The sequence below is a fragment of the Camelus bactrianus genome, chromosome 17, assembly GCF_048773025.1.
Source record: "Camelus bactrianus isolate YW-2024 breed Bactrian camel chromosome 17, ASM4877302v1, whole genome shotgun sequence".
NCBI classification, from domain to species: Eukaryota; Metazoa; Chordata; class Mammalia; order Artiodactyla; family Camelidae; genus Camelus; species Camelus bactrianus.
Genome location: NC_133555.1, coordinates 43131287 through 43146872, shown reverse-complemented (window position 1 = coordinate 43146872; position 15586 = coordinate 43131287). Strand labels below are relative to the sequence as shown.

At 38.3% G+C, this 15586-nt stretch overlaps 1 non-coding gene across 1 annotated transcript; it reads right to left on the bottom strand.

Moving 5' to 3' along the window:
- Positions 1-15222: 15222 nt before the first annotated feature.
- Positions 15223-15296, bottom strand: TRNAA-CGC (transfer RNA alanine (anticodon CGC)). Its single transcript has one exon. It is a non-coding gene; the product is annotated as a tRNA-Ala (tRNA).
- Positions 15297-15586: the final 290 nt, after the last annotated feature.

Genomic DNA, 15586 nt, shown 5'->3' with positions numbered 1-15586 from the left:
ACATTTCTTTCCTCAATTTATCTGGATCTGTAATACTCAGAGGGACCCACACAGAGCAACTCCCAAACTAGGCAAGACCTCTCTTCCCCAAGAAGCATAAACTGCGTGACAAAAATCACGTAACTCCAGCATGATGAAGTGAGGGGACCAACACATTTTTTCTCAAAAGCAACCAGAGAGCTAGACAAAACTATCAAAAACAATTATTCAGTGCTCTGGAAATTGTCCAAAGATGAAAAGCAAACCGAGATGCCTTCATTCACAAAACTCTTGAACTGATGATAGCAGAGCATCCTTGCTCTGCCCTCTCCACTCCGTGTGGTCCTTTAACCCAGGCAGGGCAGGCAGTGTACAACAGCAGCTCTTCTTCCCTTGCTGAAGGAGCTTCCTTAAATAGTACATTGTCAGCTGAATGGCGACTGGCTGACGCCACTAACCTCAAGTTATAGTCCTGTTTGGGACAGGAAATGGATCAACAGACTAGAAAGGGATTTACAGTGAGTTCTGGGAGGTGAGACCACCACAGGGGCCTGAAATCTCTCCATGTATCCTGGGTTAACAGAGGCTGTGCAGGCGTACAGCAGAAACCTGAACAACTGGAGGGCAGATTGCAGAGAGCCTCTGGGAGGTTTTTTGAGGTGAAGCAAATATTCTAAGACTGGACTATGGTTATGGTTGCACAACTCTATAAATGAATTGAAAGTAATTGAACTGAATATTCACAGTGGGTGAATTTTATGGTATATAGTGTACACCTAAATAACGCTGTAACAAATTCACATGATCCATAAAAAATGCATAATTCAAAAACAGAGATCGATCATTTGTACAGACCAATCACTAGAAGCGAAATAGAATAAACAATAAAGAAACCTCCCTGAAAACAAAAGTCCAGGACCAGATGGCTTCATTGGGGAATTCTATCAAACATACAAAGAGCTCATACCGATCCTTCTCAAACTCTTCCAAAAGGTTGAAGAGGAGAGAATACTCCCAAATTCATTCTATGAAGTCACCATCATCCTGATACCAAAGCCAGACAAAAACAGTACCAAAAAAGAAAGCTATAGGCCAATATCACTGATGAACATAGATGCAAAAATCCTCAACAAAACATTAGCAAACAGAATCCAACAACATATAAAAAAAGATCATACATCATGATCAAGTTGGGTTCATCCCAGGGACACAAGAATGGTTCAACATATGCAAATCAATCAACATGATACACCATATCAACAAGTTAAAGGACAAAAATCACATGATCATCTCAACAGATGCAGAAAAAGCATTTGATAAAATGCAACACCCATTTATGACAAAAACTCTTACCAGAGTGGGTATAGAGAGAACATATCTCAACATAATAAAAGCTATTTATGACAAATCTATAGCCAGCATAATACTCAATGGTGAAAAGCTAAAGGTCTTTCCCCTAAAATCTGGAACAAGACAAGGATACCCACTATCATCACTACTATTCAATATAGTACTGGGAGTCCTAGCCAGAGCAATTAGACAAGAAAAAGAAATAAAAGGGATCCAAATTGGAAAAAAAGAGGTACAACTGTCACAGGCAGATGACATGATAATATATATAGAAAACCCTCAAGGCTCCACACAAAAACTACTAGAGCTAATAAAAGAATTTGTCAAGGTAGCAGGTTACAAGATTAACATACAGAAATCAGTGGCATTTCTTTACATTAACGATGAAATACTAGAAAAGAAAGTAAAGAAACAATCCATTTTAAAATTGCATCCAAAAATCTAAGATACTTAGGAATAAACCTGACCAATGAAGTGACAGACTTATATGCAGAGAACTACAAAACTCTGACTCAGGAAATTAAAGATGACTTTAAAAAATGGAAAGACATCCCACGTTCTTGGATTGGAAGAATTAATATTGTTAAAATGGCCATACTACCCAAAGCAATCTACAGATTTAATGCAATCCCTGTCAAAAATATCCAGGACATTTTTCACAGAATTAGAACAAATAATCCTAAAATTTATATGAAATCACAGAAGACCCAGAATTGCCAAAGCATTACTGAAGAGAAAGAATGAAGCTGGAGGAATAACCCTCCCAGACTTCAGACAATACTACAGAGCTACAGTACTCAAAACAGCATGATATTGGTACAAAAAACAGACACACAGATCAATGGAACAGAATAGAGAGCCCAGAAATAAATCCACAAACTTTTGGTCAATTAATCTTCGACAAAGGAGGCAAGAACATACAACAGAGTAAAGATAGTCTCTTCAGCAAATGGTGTTGGGAAAACTTGACAGCTGCATGCAAATCAATGAATTTAAAGTACTCTCTCATACCATACACAAAAATAAACTCAAAATGGCTTAAAGACTTAAACGTAAGACAAGACACTATAAAATCTCTCAGAAGAAAACATAGGCAAAAGATTATCCGATATAAATCTAAGCAATGTTCTCCTAGGACAGTCTACCCAAGTAATAGAAATAAAAACAAAAGTAAGCAAATGGGGCCCAATTAAATGTAAAAGTTTTTGCACAGCAAAGAAAACCATAAGCTAAACAAAAAGACAACCTACAGAATGGAAGAAAATATTTGCAAAAGATGAGGCTGACAAGGGCTTAATCTCCAGCACATATAAACAGCTCATACAACTTAATGAGAAAAAAATAACCCAATCCAAAAATGGGCAGAAGACTTAAACAAGCAACCATCCAATGAAAACTTATGGATGGCCAACAGGCACATGAAAAAGTGTTCAATATTGCTAAATTATCAGAGAAATGCAAATCAAAACTACATTGAGCTATTACCTTACACTAGTTAGAATGGCCATCATTCAAAAGTCCACAAATGCTGGAGAGGGTGTGAAGAAAAGGGGACCCTCCTACACTGTTGCTAGGAATGTGGTTTGGTGTAGCCATTATGGAAATCAGTATGGAGACTCCTCAAAAAACTTAAAATAGACTTATCATATGATCCAGCAATCCCACTCCTGGGTATATATGCAGAGGGAACCTTAATTCAAAAAGACTCATGTTCATAGCAGCACTATTTACAATAGCCAAGACATGGAAGCAACCTAAATGCCCATCAACAGATGACTGGATAAAGAAGCTATGGTATATTTATACAATGGAATACTACTCAGCCATAAAAAAGAATAAAATAATGCCATTTGCAGGAAAATGGATGGACCTGGAGAATGTCATTCTAAGTGAAGTAAGCCAGAAAGAGAAAGAAAAATACCATATGATTTCACTTATATGTGGAATCTAAGAAAAAAAAAGAAAGATAAGCTTATTTACAAAACAGAAACAAACTCACAAACTTGGAAAACAAACTTACAGTTACCAGAGTGGGAAGGGATAAATTGGGAGTTCGAGATTTGCAGGTACTAACTAAAATATACAAAATAAATAAACAAGTTTATACTGTATAGCACAGGGAACTATATTCAGTATCTTGTAGTAACTTATGGTGGAAAAGAATATGAAAACGAATATATGTATGTTCCTATATGACTCAGGTACTGTGCTCTACACTAGAAATTAACACAACATTGTAAACTGACTATACTTCAATAAAAATATACAAAAGCAAAGACCTAATCTATGAATCTGGATACCAAATCAATCTGAAGAAAAGATATTAAGATAGACCTTATTTAAAATGTTTCAAATTAATAGCTATGTTAATTTTTTACAGAACTATGAAAAACTGTTAATTTTTTAAAATACTGTATAATGGAAATTTAAGAACGGCACTATTCAATATAACTTTTTGCACTGATGGAAATCTATAGTTGCACAGGCCAATATATGCTCCTACTCACAGGTGTCTTGAAATGTGGCTAGTGTGACTGGGAAACTGAATTTTGTATTTTATTTCATTGTAATTAATTTAAATTTAAAAGCCATTTTGACTAGTGGCTACTTTATGGGATAGTACAAGTGTAGAAAGAGCCCGAATATACACGTAATTTTGTTTATGAAATATGGTCATTTCAAAACAATAGAAAAGTAAAGGATCATGTAGAATATCTTCTTAAGGTTTCCAACTCAAGAAATGCAAATTAAGGTAATGTGATACTACACCCAATTAAATTGGCAAAAGAAAAAAAATCGCCCATTATTAAACAGATTGTTCACTAATAGATGGAGAAACTTGGGATTTTGATTTTTAAGACACTGCTAATTGAATTCTCAAAGAATCTGGTTTCTGGGGGAAAGCTGGCTGTGCATATCAAATAATTTAAAATTATGCTTTTAGTCAACTCACAGATCCCATTTGCAGGAAACAGCCCTATAAAAATAATCTGAAACGAGCATAAGTGTGCTCACTACTGTGCTTACAATAACAGAACACTGGTAGTAATTTAAACATTCAAGAATACAAGGCTAGTGAAATAAATTACACCACTGTATTGGTAGTATTATATTTATTTTAATACTAACTGAACTTAAAATGTTTATTGTTTGTTAGTAAAGGCAAAGGTTGGCTGTACAACATTGGAAAATGTGATTTCACTTTTGAAATCTCCATGTCTCTTTATCAGTCTCTGTACCTAGAAGCAAGTGAGGCAGAGGAGCAGCAGGGCTCATCTATGGGTGATGAAATTATGAGCATATCAATTAGGGCTCTCTGTTGGCAAGCACAGAAATCAATTCCAGTTACATTATGTGAGTGCTGTTTATTTAAGAAGAATGAAAAAAAACAGATTAAGCCATATTGGATCCAACCGAGCGGGAAGGGAGGGAGGAGAGACAGGGACAAAGGAATAGGAGAATTACGTAAGGTACAGCTCTGTAACAGCAAATGTGCAACTCTGAAGGCCTCCTGACGCAGACATTAAGCCTTCAGTTGCTGGACTATAAGGTGGTCTAATGGATCTTTGGAGAAGAGCAGCGAGAGTCAGGGGTGTGGGGGAGGCATCAGGGACCAGGGTAATAGCTACACAGCAAGCAGTACAAAGGTGTTTCAGTAATGAAACTACCACTACGGCTGTGCCCAGGCAAACAAGCTACCAGCTTTGCATCTATAACTACACATCCTATATTCACTGTTTCTCTTCTTCTTGAGTTCTCTGTTCTATTGGTTTGTTAGAAGCATGTTTCAAATATTTTTCTTAAGACAGAACAAAATATGTGGATTATGCTAAGAATTCTTAAAATACTTCAAGTTAGATAGACAGAGTAGATAGACAGGGATATAAAATTAGAGATAAATTTGTCAAAAAATACCTTTCCTGAATTTAAGACACTCTTGTTTCCATTTTCTTTTTAATGATATATAGTTTTCCTCTGGCTTATAAATGCAAATTTTGCAACTGAGGTATCTGATAGCAATCAAATATTCTGTTTCTTTTGCAGGTAACTTCTGGCCTGGAAGTTCTACAGTTTTTATCCTTAGAGAGCAGGGTTTTACCAGGTATGTCTGGCAGACTGTGCCTTTTCTGATGAATTTATTTATTTTTTAAATGTTTTTTCTTTTTTGTTGTTGTTTGGGGGAGGTAATTCAGTTCATTTATTTATTTATTTTTAATGGAGGTACTGGGGATTGAACCCAGGACCCTGTACATGCTAAGCATGCACTTTACCACAGCTATGCTCTCCCCTGCTTCTGATTAGTTTAGACTGGGACTCTGAACATGTTCAGTCTGAAGACCCTGATCCCATTGCATTAGTTGCTCCTTCCCAGGACTCTTTGTTATCTTTCCCTGTTTTCCCTGGTCTCTGCAAGATAGCACCCTGGGGATTTTCAAAGTGCCTGGCCATGGCCTCCTTCCTTCTCAGTACCATCTTCAGGACTCCTATTCCTCCACCAGGAGCAAATTGGTTTGACTCTTGTCCATAGACTGTGCTGTCTCCTACCAGAGATGCTCTGTCTAGATCTGGATCCTATGGCCCAGAATAGTCACAGTTACTTCCCCGTAAGATGTGAGGGTCTTGGGGTTGTGGGAGGGTCATCCACAGACAACAACAAAGCATCTGTAATTAATGGCCTGGAGAGCAGAGAAATTCCTTCACCCACTTAAGTAACTTTAGAGTCTTCCTTTTGTGATTTTGAAAGATCAATTTGTAGCCAAAGTGTAGAGGAGAGTGACAAAAGATGAATGGCTAAGATTGGAGTTTGCTTTACAGTGTCCTACAGCGAGTCTATCCACCACCCTTGCTCCAGAAAGAATACATTGATGTTAACTAATATCTCTTTTTAGTGAGCACAATTTGTTCTCACATGGAGGGGTTTCTTGGCAGAGATCCCTAGGAAAAATGTATTATTTTTTCCATCTTTCATTTTTTGCCTTCATTAGTTTCCTGTAGTGCTTCTCCCTGCACCTCTTTTCAGTTTATTAAAGCTCATCTTGTGGAAATTATCTTACACTAAAGAACATAAATAAACTTTTACTTAGCAAGCTGTGGAAATCAGGGATATGCAGCAAAGATGACTGAGCTCATTAAGCGGCGAAGTCACTAAAGCTGTCTCACTCATGACTCATCCATTTCACCGATGCTTTAACAGAACAGGAGGCGCCACTTCTCCCTGGGTCATCAAATTGTTCTCTACAGGTGTCACAACAGACAGAAGACAGGGCAGGCCAGCCCAAGAGCCCTGGTATTTCAGGAGACCCAATGGGAGTGTCATCCCTGACAGCTCCAGGTTTGTGGATCAGTTCTCCCAGGCTCTTCCCTTCCTTCTCCCTCGATAAGGGAGCAGAAAGGGGTGGTAAGAGGCACATGAGTTTAGGAGATCCTCTGAAACGGGAGTTTCAGACTCAGCACTTGGTGGGAACTAGTTCAGGGGACCCAGAAAGCAGCATCTCTCATTTACGCTGTGCACTAGTTTATTTCCACTATGAACCTGTGTTTACAAAGTTAGCTCAACACTGATTCTACCGCTGGTCCTCCTGGAAGCATCCTTTACTCCAAATCGTTGAAAGAACTTGGAATACCTATTGTCACACTTTTTGTTCAAGTTCTTATAACAGGAAATATGCAGAAACATTTTTTGACTCTGAGTCAGGTAAGGAATCTGAGAGAGTGTTCTATACACCCGTGGGAACAGACTGCAGGAAATTATCATCCGTAGTTATGTAAATTAATGGCAAATTTTCAGCTTCTAAATCACATGGAGAACAGCTAGAAAAGAAAACTGTTTCAAGAGAAGTATAGTTGATTTGCAGTATTATATTAGTTTCAGGTGTACATAGTAGTGATTCAGTATTTTATAGTTCATACTCCATTAAAAGTTATTATAAGATAATGGCTATAATTTCCTGTGCTATGTAAGATACCCTTTTTTGCTTATTTTATACATAGTAGTTAATGTTTGAAGTGGACTTACTGAAAAGTGGACTTACTTAAAATACAGACTGTGTGGCATACAAGGAATTCACTTTGGTGGGCCTTGCGAGATGGGGGTGGCACCTCACAGGGCTGGACCATCACCCTCTACAGCAGCCGGTTTGCAGCGGAGCTGTTCCTCACTGGAGGTGCTGCAAGGTGAGTAGCTCCATGTAGTGATTTCTGTAACAGCAGCTAATGATTCCCTGGTAATGACTCTGGTGGAGAATCTAGCAATGCCATAATAACTAGCATTTTCTCAGCTGTGTGTGTGTCTGGCACAATTTTAAAACTTTGATTGTGCCGTGTCATCACATCTCCAAAATAATCCCATGTGTTAGGTATTATTGTTACCCATCCCTCTTCCCATTTCACAAAGGAGAAAAGAAGGACCAAGCTAAAGATCATACAGCTAGTAGGTATCAGTGCCGGGAGTGAAGACAAGGCTGCTTAACCCGAAAGCTGTTGCACTTGACAGCTACCTTCCAAGATGTCACAAGTCAGAATCACAATCTTTACATATACATCCCTGGTAAAGGAGATGATACATGAGTCAGCAAAGCAAGCAGCAGGCTGCGATTAGGAGAAGCAGGGTAGCATGTCACTGAACCTGGAGAGGGTAAAGGAAACCCTTTACGGAGCAATCAGACTTAACCAACAGTACTGATAAGGACCAGGGACACCACTTCAACTTTCTGTGTTTGGGGCACAAAAATGCAATGGAGGGTCAGCTTGAATCAGAACAAGAAACCCAGTACCTCTCTGTACAGGTTTTCTCCTCTCTATTTAGTAAGGGGGAGGGGACAGCAAGGAGAAAAGGAATAGCTAGAGTTTGACTGATTCTCTAGTGCAGAGTGGTAAATGACCCTTCTCAGAAATGACTTCATGGGGACATCAAAAGAAAACCTCAGCTAGGTGGCATGTGCCCACGTAAAGCTGGAATTCTATTACTAAAGAAAGCTAGGCGGTCCAGCCCCAGCAGTTTTAGGAGGCACTCCTGCTCGCATTCAGCGCAAACGCAGAACTAGTTTAATCAACAGATCCTGGAGGCACAAGGGCTGGATTCTTAAATTTGTTGGCTGGGAAAATAGCTGGGTGGGCTTTGTTTTATTTCCTGATTATAAAATGAATACATCTTTATCCTGGAAAATACTTGAACTTGCACAACTGTATAAAGAAATCTAAATCACCCAGATAGCTACCCATCTGAGGCACCACTGTCAGCTGACACGACTTTTTCATACCCTCCATCCACTGCCAACTTCAGACCCCACGTGAACCACTGGAGACTGAGGATACTATTCATAATTAAGGGAGGTGTACAGCTCGTGCTGAAAGCATCTAAGAAGGAAATCCTCTTTCCCCTTCTTCTCAGGCTCTGAACAACCACTGCTCCCCTTGTGATGGACAATTTGATTAAGGAAGATTCAGAGTAAAGTGGATGTGTTATCGGGGCAAAGCATTTTTCTACAGCCCTCAGAGATAAGACTGACTGGTGAGGAAATGTGTGCTGTTCCATGGTAGCCAGAGCAAAGATCTTCAGATAGCGGTTCTTTTGTTAGCTTCATGCCAAACTCAACAAAGTGCCTAAGGGAAAGAAATGAATTGGCAAGCCACTTGCTGATCAAATCTTTTTCTATTTCAGGGCTGTCACCCTTTGCGGGAAGATGGTGGGTGAAAAGGTGCCACTTCCCATCACAGAAAGTTCCAAGGCACAGAAGGTTCCTTCTCAAGGCTTTATTCCTTTGTGTCAGTAGAAAGCCCTTCTCCAAGTTCTTTCAAAAATTGAAACTAGAATGAGATGAGATCAGGAACAGCTTTCACCAGATTTTCCTCTCTGCAACTGTATAGTGTGTTTGTGTTTCTGCTGGGTGCTATAGTAACTGTACACATGTGCACATGCACAGAAATACATCTCTTTGATGCATTCACCACTCAGCCAATATTCACTGATCATCACCTACGTCCCAGGGTTATTTTAGTTACTTCTATGACAATGAAAATGAGGCAAGAGGGGAAGGGGCAGGGAAGAACCATTGAAAGAAAGACACAGCCATGGAGGATACTACATAAACTGGATAGAACCAACCAGGCCCAAGACTGCAGAAGATCTGACTTCTAGAGACCTTAAGCCCCATTACAGGCTCACTGTAACACATTAGGCTGGTAAATGACACACCCACAGGCACCATGACAGTTCCCAGGCTGACCATAAAAGGTCAGAAAGTACGTAGGGGGTGGACAATTCCTGGAAGTCCCCACCCCTTTCCCAAAACAGTTGCAATAATCCTTCCATTTGTTAGCATATGAAATTACCCCACTCGTAAAAACTAACCACCCTTGAACCCCGGGGCCATTCTGCCTTCTGAGACAGACCGCATTCTATGGAATGTGCATCTCTCTTAGAAAACTTGCTTTTACTTTACCACAGTAAAGCATATTCAGCTCACTCTTAAATTCTTTCCTGCACAAGACAAGAACCTCCTCTCAGGTAACAAAAGCACCGTCGGCTCTGAAGGGCTTGTATTTTAGTAAGAGATACAGACAACAACAAATAGTATCTAATATAATTCCAAGTATTGTGTAGCACAATGGGAGAAACTTAAAAAAGCATCATGTGGACATGATGAGATGCTTCTATTCTGAACAAGACAGTCAGGCAGAATCCACAAAGGAGGTGTCTTTCAGCAGAGGTTTGAATTAAATGAGGGGGCAAGACCATGGACGACTGGAAGAAAAACAAACCACACAGAGGGAAGAGTGAGTACAAAGGCCTTGGGAAGGGGGACGTGGGAGGCATGTGGGGAGGGGCAAATTTGCTTGCACTCTTTAAAAACCAGCATGAGACAGGCCTTGTGGCTGCAATGAGGGAGGGAAAAGGGAAGCGAAAAGAAAGACCTCTAGAAATCAGATAAGCAAAGCCTGAGACACCATGAAAAGACATCACCGAGGAATCCACTCTCTGGTTTCTCCCCACCTCTGCAGCCCTGAAGTCTGAACTCCTTCACGGGACAGCCACCATCTCTGATGATCTGGACGCCACCCACTGCTCAGCTCCAAGCCCTGTGCATGTTCGCACTTCTCTGCACCTGGACTGAGCTATCTGGTGCGCCCAGCTCCCACATGCTTCCTGGCCTCTCTGCCTCTGCACAGGCAATTTCCCCAGCCCTGAAAGCTTTTCTCCATACTGACCTGGTGAATTATGACCCTTCTGAGAAAAAACACCTTTTATGTGAGGCTTTTCCTGGCTCGCACAGGAAACCACTCTTTTCTATACGCCGCTTCTATTTCTAGCACATCTGATAGCTGCTTGTGGTAATTATTCATCTGTATTACTGCTTCGCGCACAAAAAGATGAACTGTGTGCAGTCACAAACTAGCGCTTGATCTTTAGATCCCTTATGCTTAGCACAAGGCCCCATGCATGGAAAATAATAATAATAATAATGTAATAATACACATGAATAAGTGAATGAGCTCATGAGTGCCTAAATCAACAAAAAATTGTGTGAATGGATTTGGGGTTTGTTTTACCTCGGGCCAATGATACAAAAAGTCATCACAAAATGGACTTCTCTTTCATTCTCATTCAGCCAAGAAGACAATTTTTTTCTGAACTTTTTCTTTTTTCTAATAGAAAACTGCAAGTGAAGTGAATGTCAAGAATGTTCTATGCATGGAAAATATAATAACTACATAACACACCTGTCAAAATGGTGTTTAAAATAAAATGCTAACAGACCCATATAACTGAAGAGGCTTTGTGGGAGTTGCCATTATAAAGCAGTTTTTAACGCTCTGCAAAGAAAATTGTCACCTACGTGAAACTTTTAGAGCAACTGTGATTTAGAGTTGGAGACTGAACTTGACACCACCAGTAAGCCATCTCAAACACTTCATAAAATCTGATCATTAGTTTGCAAATCTACACAATGGGCCAACTCTTACATGCTAAGGGCTGGATGGGAAGGAAATAACAGGCATTTCAGACTAAAGTTTTTCTTAAAATATAGCTCTTTACTTAGGGTAAATGTCTAAATTTAAAACAGAATGTTAAATATATGAAATTACTACGTGCTTAAAGATTGTACAGGAATAATAAATGATTTTCAACATGATTCAGTGATCAAATTAAGTTGGAAGTAAACTCCCCCCATAAAACTTAAGATACTAAAAGTCAAAGGCAGGCTTAGAAAATAAACATTTTTTCTTGCTCTATTCATGTCCAACATCTCTCGTCTCACTTTTCTTCCTCAGTAGCAGTTGTTCTATGTGCTGTTGGTCCTCTCTGGCCAGGGCAGGGACAGGGTTGTTGCAGCCGAGTCTATAAGGGGAAAAGCCTGCAGTGAACCCATGGTGGACGTGGAAATCGTGGATACGGTTAGAGCTAAGCCAGGTGATTTGGAGGTGGACGTCTAAATGGGTTACTGAATGGAGGAGCCAAAAAAGAGCTTGATACCTGGCGTTCACAGCCAGAAGTGGGGCAGGGAAGATGTGGAAAGGAAAGCAAGAGGAAACACAGCTACCACTTATTCATGGCCCCATGTTGTCAGGCACTATGTTAAGTACCAGAAGCAGAGAGCAAGCAGTTAGCCAGCAGTATCCAGGCACCTGCCTGGAGTAGGCTTGATAATCCACTGAAGTGAGTACCTGGCACAGATGGTTTGGTTCACAGGAGAACCTGCTGATGGTAACATGAATAGTCACTATTTTCTGTGACATTCATCCCCTCGATTCTCTTCTTATCACTGGTATTTTTCCTTCTCTGAGTTTTCAGTCTGTCATTCTAATCACGGGTCCCTAAGCCACAGTCATTAGCCCTCTGATGTTCTCTCATACTCTCCCTCTCCCTAATTGGCTGAGAACACTCTCAACACTTGAAACAGGATGTCTAATGACAATTCACAGATCTTTAGCCATTCTTTCCAATCAAGTGTATGAAGTCATCACCATCTGGATGTCCCACCATCACTCAAACTTAGCAGAGCCTTTTCATCACCTTCAAAGCAACTTCTCAAGATATTAAGGGAATTATATACTCGAGTTATTTTAGACATATTCTACTTATTAATTTATTCACTCTTCTTAGATTCCAGGATGGGTGATTCTAGGGTTTGTGTCTTGTCTATACAGTGTTGCTTACAACATCTACTACAAGGCTTGGCACGAGGAGGGACCCATCACTTGTTAAAGTTTATTGAATGATTTTTGTGGTTAAGTAAATATTAGGAAACTGAATAGCTAAGAAAACATAATTTAGTTAAAATATTTTGGACTGTTCAGAAAATATTTCTAGCAATATTTTCAACCCTGGAGTCTCTATGTTCATGAGTTGTTTTTAAAATATCAAGGAACATAAAACATCATATTTTGTTGAGCAAAAGATATACCTACATATATATGGAAAGACAGAATGATTTAAATTGCAATATCATTTGTAGCAACAAGCAGAAACCACAGAAATATTCATTAATGAGAGCTGGTAAAAGAAAGTGTGGTACATCAACAAAATAGCACATTACATTAAGTACCCTGTGTGTGTGTGTCTGTGTGTGTCCGTGTGTGCATGTGTGTGGATGACAAAATACAAGAAGCAGAACAGTGTGTATATTATGATGAAGATGATGATGATGCTTGGATTTACCAGAAAAATTCACACTGCACAAGAAATTGGGAAATCAGAATTATAGCTAGAGCTAAAGTTAGGGTTTGGGACAGAAGCTTCAAAGTCAAACATATCTAGAAGATTAAATTTTCACTGTATACTCTTTTCAATATTTGAATTTTTCATAGATGCTTATAATAGCTTTAAAAACATCTCCAGCTGGGTTAAGTTAAACCAAAATTATTAAAACTACAGAGAAATCTGAGACAAGGCTTAATATTCAAATAAAATCAGAGCCAATTTCAGAATATGTCTTTAGAAGATTTTTCTGGGAATATGACATTCTGGCTCAAGAGATGAAAGTGAATTTCCCTAAACAGTTAAGACCTTTTCATAATGTCTTTCCTGTTCTTTGCGGCTCACGTGACTATGAAGTATTCAATATTTTGTCCATTTTTCTAGCTGGGTAGCTGGTTTCTCCTCCTACTGAGTTGTAAGACTTCTTTATGTAATCGTGATTTACTTATTTATTCATCAGATACGTGACTTGCAAATATAACTTCCCAGTCTGTATATTGCCTTTTCATCCTCTTAAGAGTATCACTTGAAGAGCCAAAGATTTTCATTTTGAAGAAGTATAATTTACCTTTTTTTCTATATAGATTATGCCTTTGATATTGTATATAAAAATTCATTGCCAAACCCAAGGTCACACAGATTTTCTCCTATATTTTTCTTGAAGTTTTATAGTTTTATGTTTTATATTGACATCTAGGATCCATTTTTAGCACTTTTGTATGAGACGTAAATGTCAAGGTTTTTTGTTTTTTAGGGTTTTTTTGCATTTGGACATCCGATAATGTCAGCATTATTTGTCGTAAAGACTGCCCTTAATTAAATTGTCTTTGACTCTATATCAAAAAAAAAAGTATCTGATTACATTTTGTGGGTACATTTCTTGGCTTTCCCTTTTGTTCTACTCATAAATTTAATCAATTTATCCTTTCCCCAACAAAACACTGTTTTGATAATTGCAGTTGATGGTAAGTCTTGATATCGGGATAATCTGAGTCCACGAATTTTGCTTTTCTTTTCAGAATGGTTTTATCTATTCTAGAAGCTTTGCCCTACCATGTAACTTTTAGATCAGCTTGTCATTACCTAAAATAGTTTGCTATGATTTTGATTGAGATTTTCTTCAATCTACAGATCATACTAAAGAGAACTGGCATCTTAACAATACTGGATATTCAACTCATGACCATGAAGTATCTCTTCATTATTTAGATCTTTGATTTCTTTTAATCAATGTTTTGTGTAGTTTTAAACATGAAGATTCTGAACATACTGTGATGTAGTTATATATAGTTCATTATTTTGGTGCTATTGTGATAATATTGTTTGTTTGTTTTATTTCCCTAGCAGTTTCAAGTTCCAAATGCATGCTGCTAGCATACAGAACATTTGGTTTTTATGTAGTGATCTGACATCCCATATCCATGTTCATCTCACTTATAATTATTAGTTCTAGGAGCATTTTTGTAGATTCTTTGGGGCTCTCTATACAGACATTCAAGCTGTCTTTAGGTATAAAAGGTACCATTTCTTCCTTTCTACTTTGTATTTCTTTTTTTTCCCCTTTATTGTGCTGGTTAGGTTTTCCTGTTTGATATTAGATAGGAATGCTGTGAGAAGACATCCTGACCTTATTTTTCATCTTTGGGGAAAAGATCATACATGTGATCATCAGTAAGTATGAAGCAAGAGGTAGATTTTTTCCTATGTGCTCTTTTGCAGGTTAGGGATGTTTCCTTCTATTCCTATTTTGCTGAGACTTTTTATCATGAATGGATGTTGAATTTGGCAAAATGTTTCTTTTTTGTAACTACTGAAACAATCATGATTCTCTTATTCAGTCTGTTAATACTGTGAATATCAATGACTGACTTTGTAAACACTGAATTGGCCTTGCATTCTTGGGATAAACTCCATTTGGCTGTGATACTTTATCCTTTTATATATTGTTGGATTTGGTTTGTTGACATTTTATCAAGGATGTTTGTGTTTATTTTCATGAGGGATACTGAGCTACAGTTTTCTTGTAATGGCTTTCCTTTTTAGTTGAAGTTAATGCTGGACTCATAAAATGAGTTCAGAACTACTGTCTTTAAATTTTTTTTAATTTGCATTTTATTTTTTTTAAGTTTATTTAATTATCTTATTTTTTGGTCGGGGGAGGTAATTAAGTTTACTTAGTATTTATTTATTCTTAGAGGAGGTAATGGGGATTGAACCCAGGACCTCATGCATGCGAAGCATGCACTCTACCACTTGAGCTATACCCTCCTCCTCATTTTTTTTTTTTTTAATTTATGGAAGAGATTTTGTAGTAATCTTATTATTTACTCCTTAAATATTTGGTAAAATTAACCAGTGAAAAAATTTGTAACTGGTAAAATTTACCAGTGAGACACTCTAGATCTGGGGGTCTTTTTTTCTTACTTTTGAAAGATTTTTAATAAAAAATTAACATTTTAATAGACAGGGTGGGGGTGGATCAAGATGGTGGAGTAGGAAGACCCTGAGCTCACCTCCTCCCACAGGCACACCAAAATTCTAACGTCTTACAGAGCAACT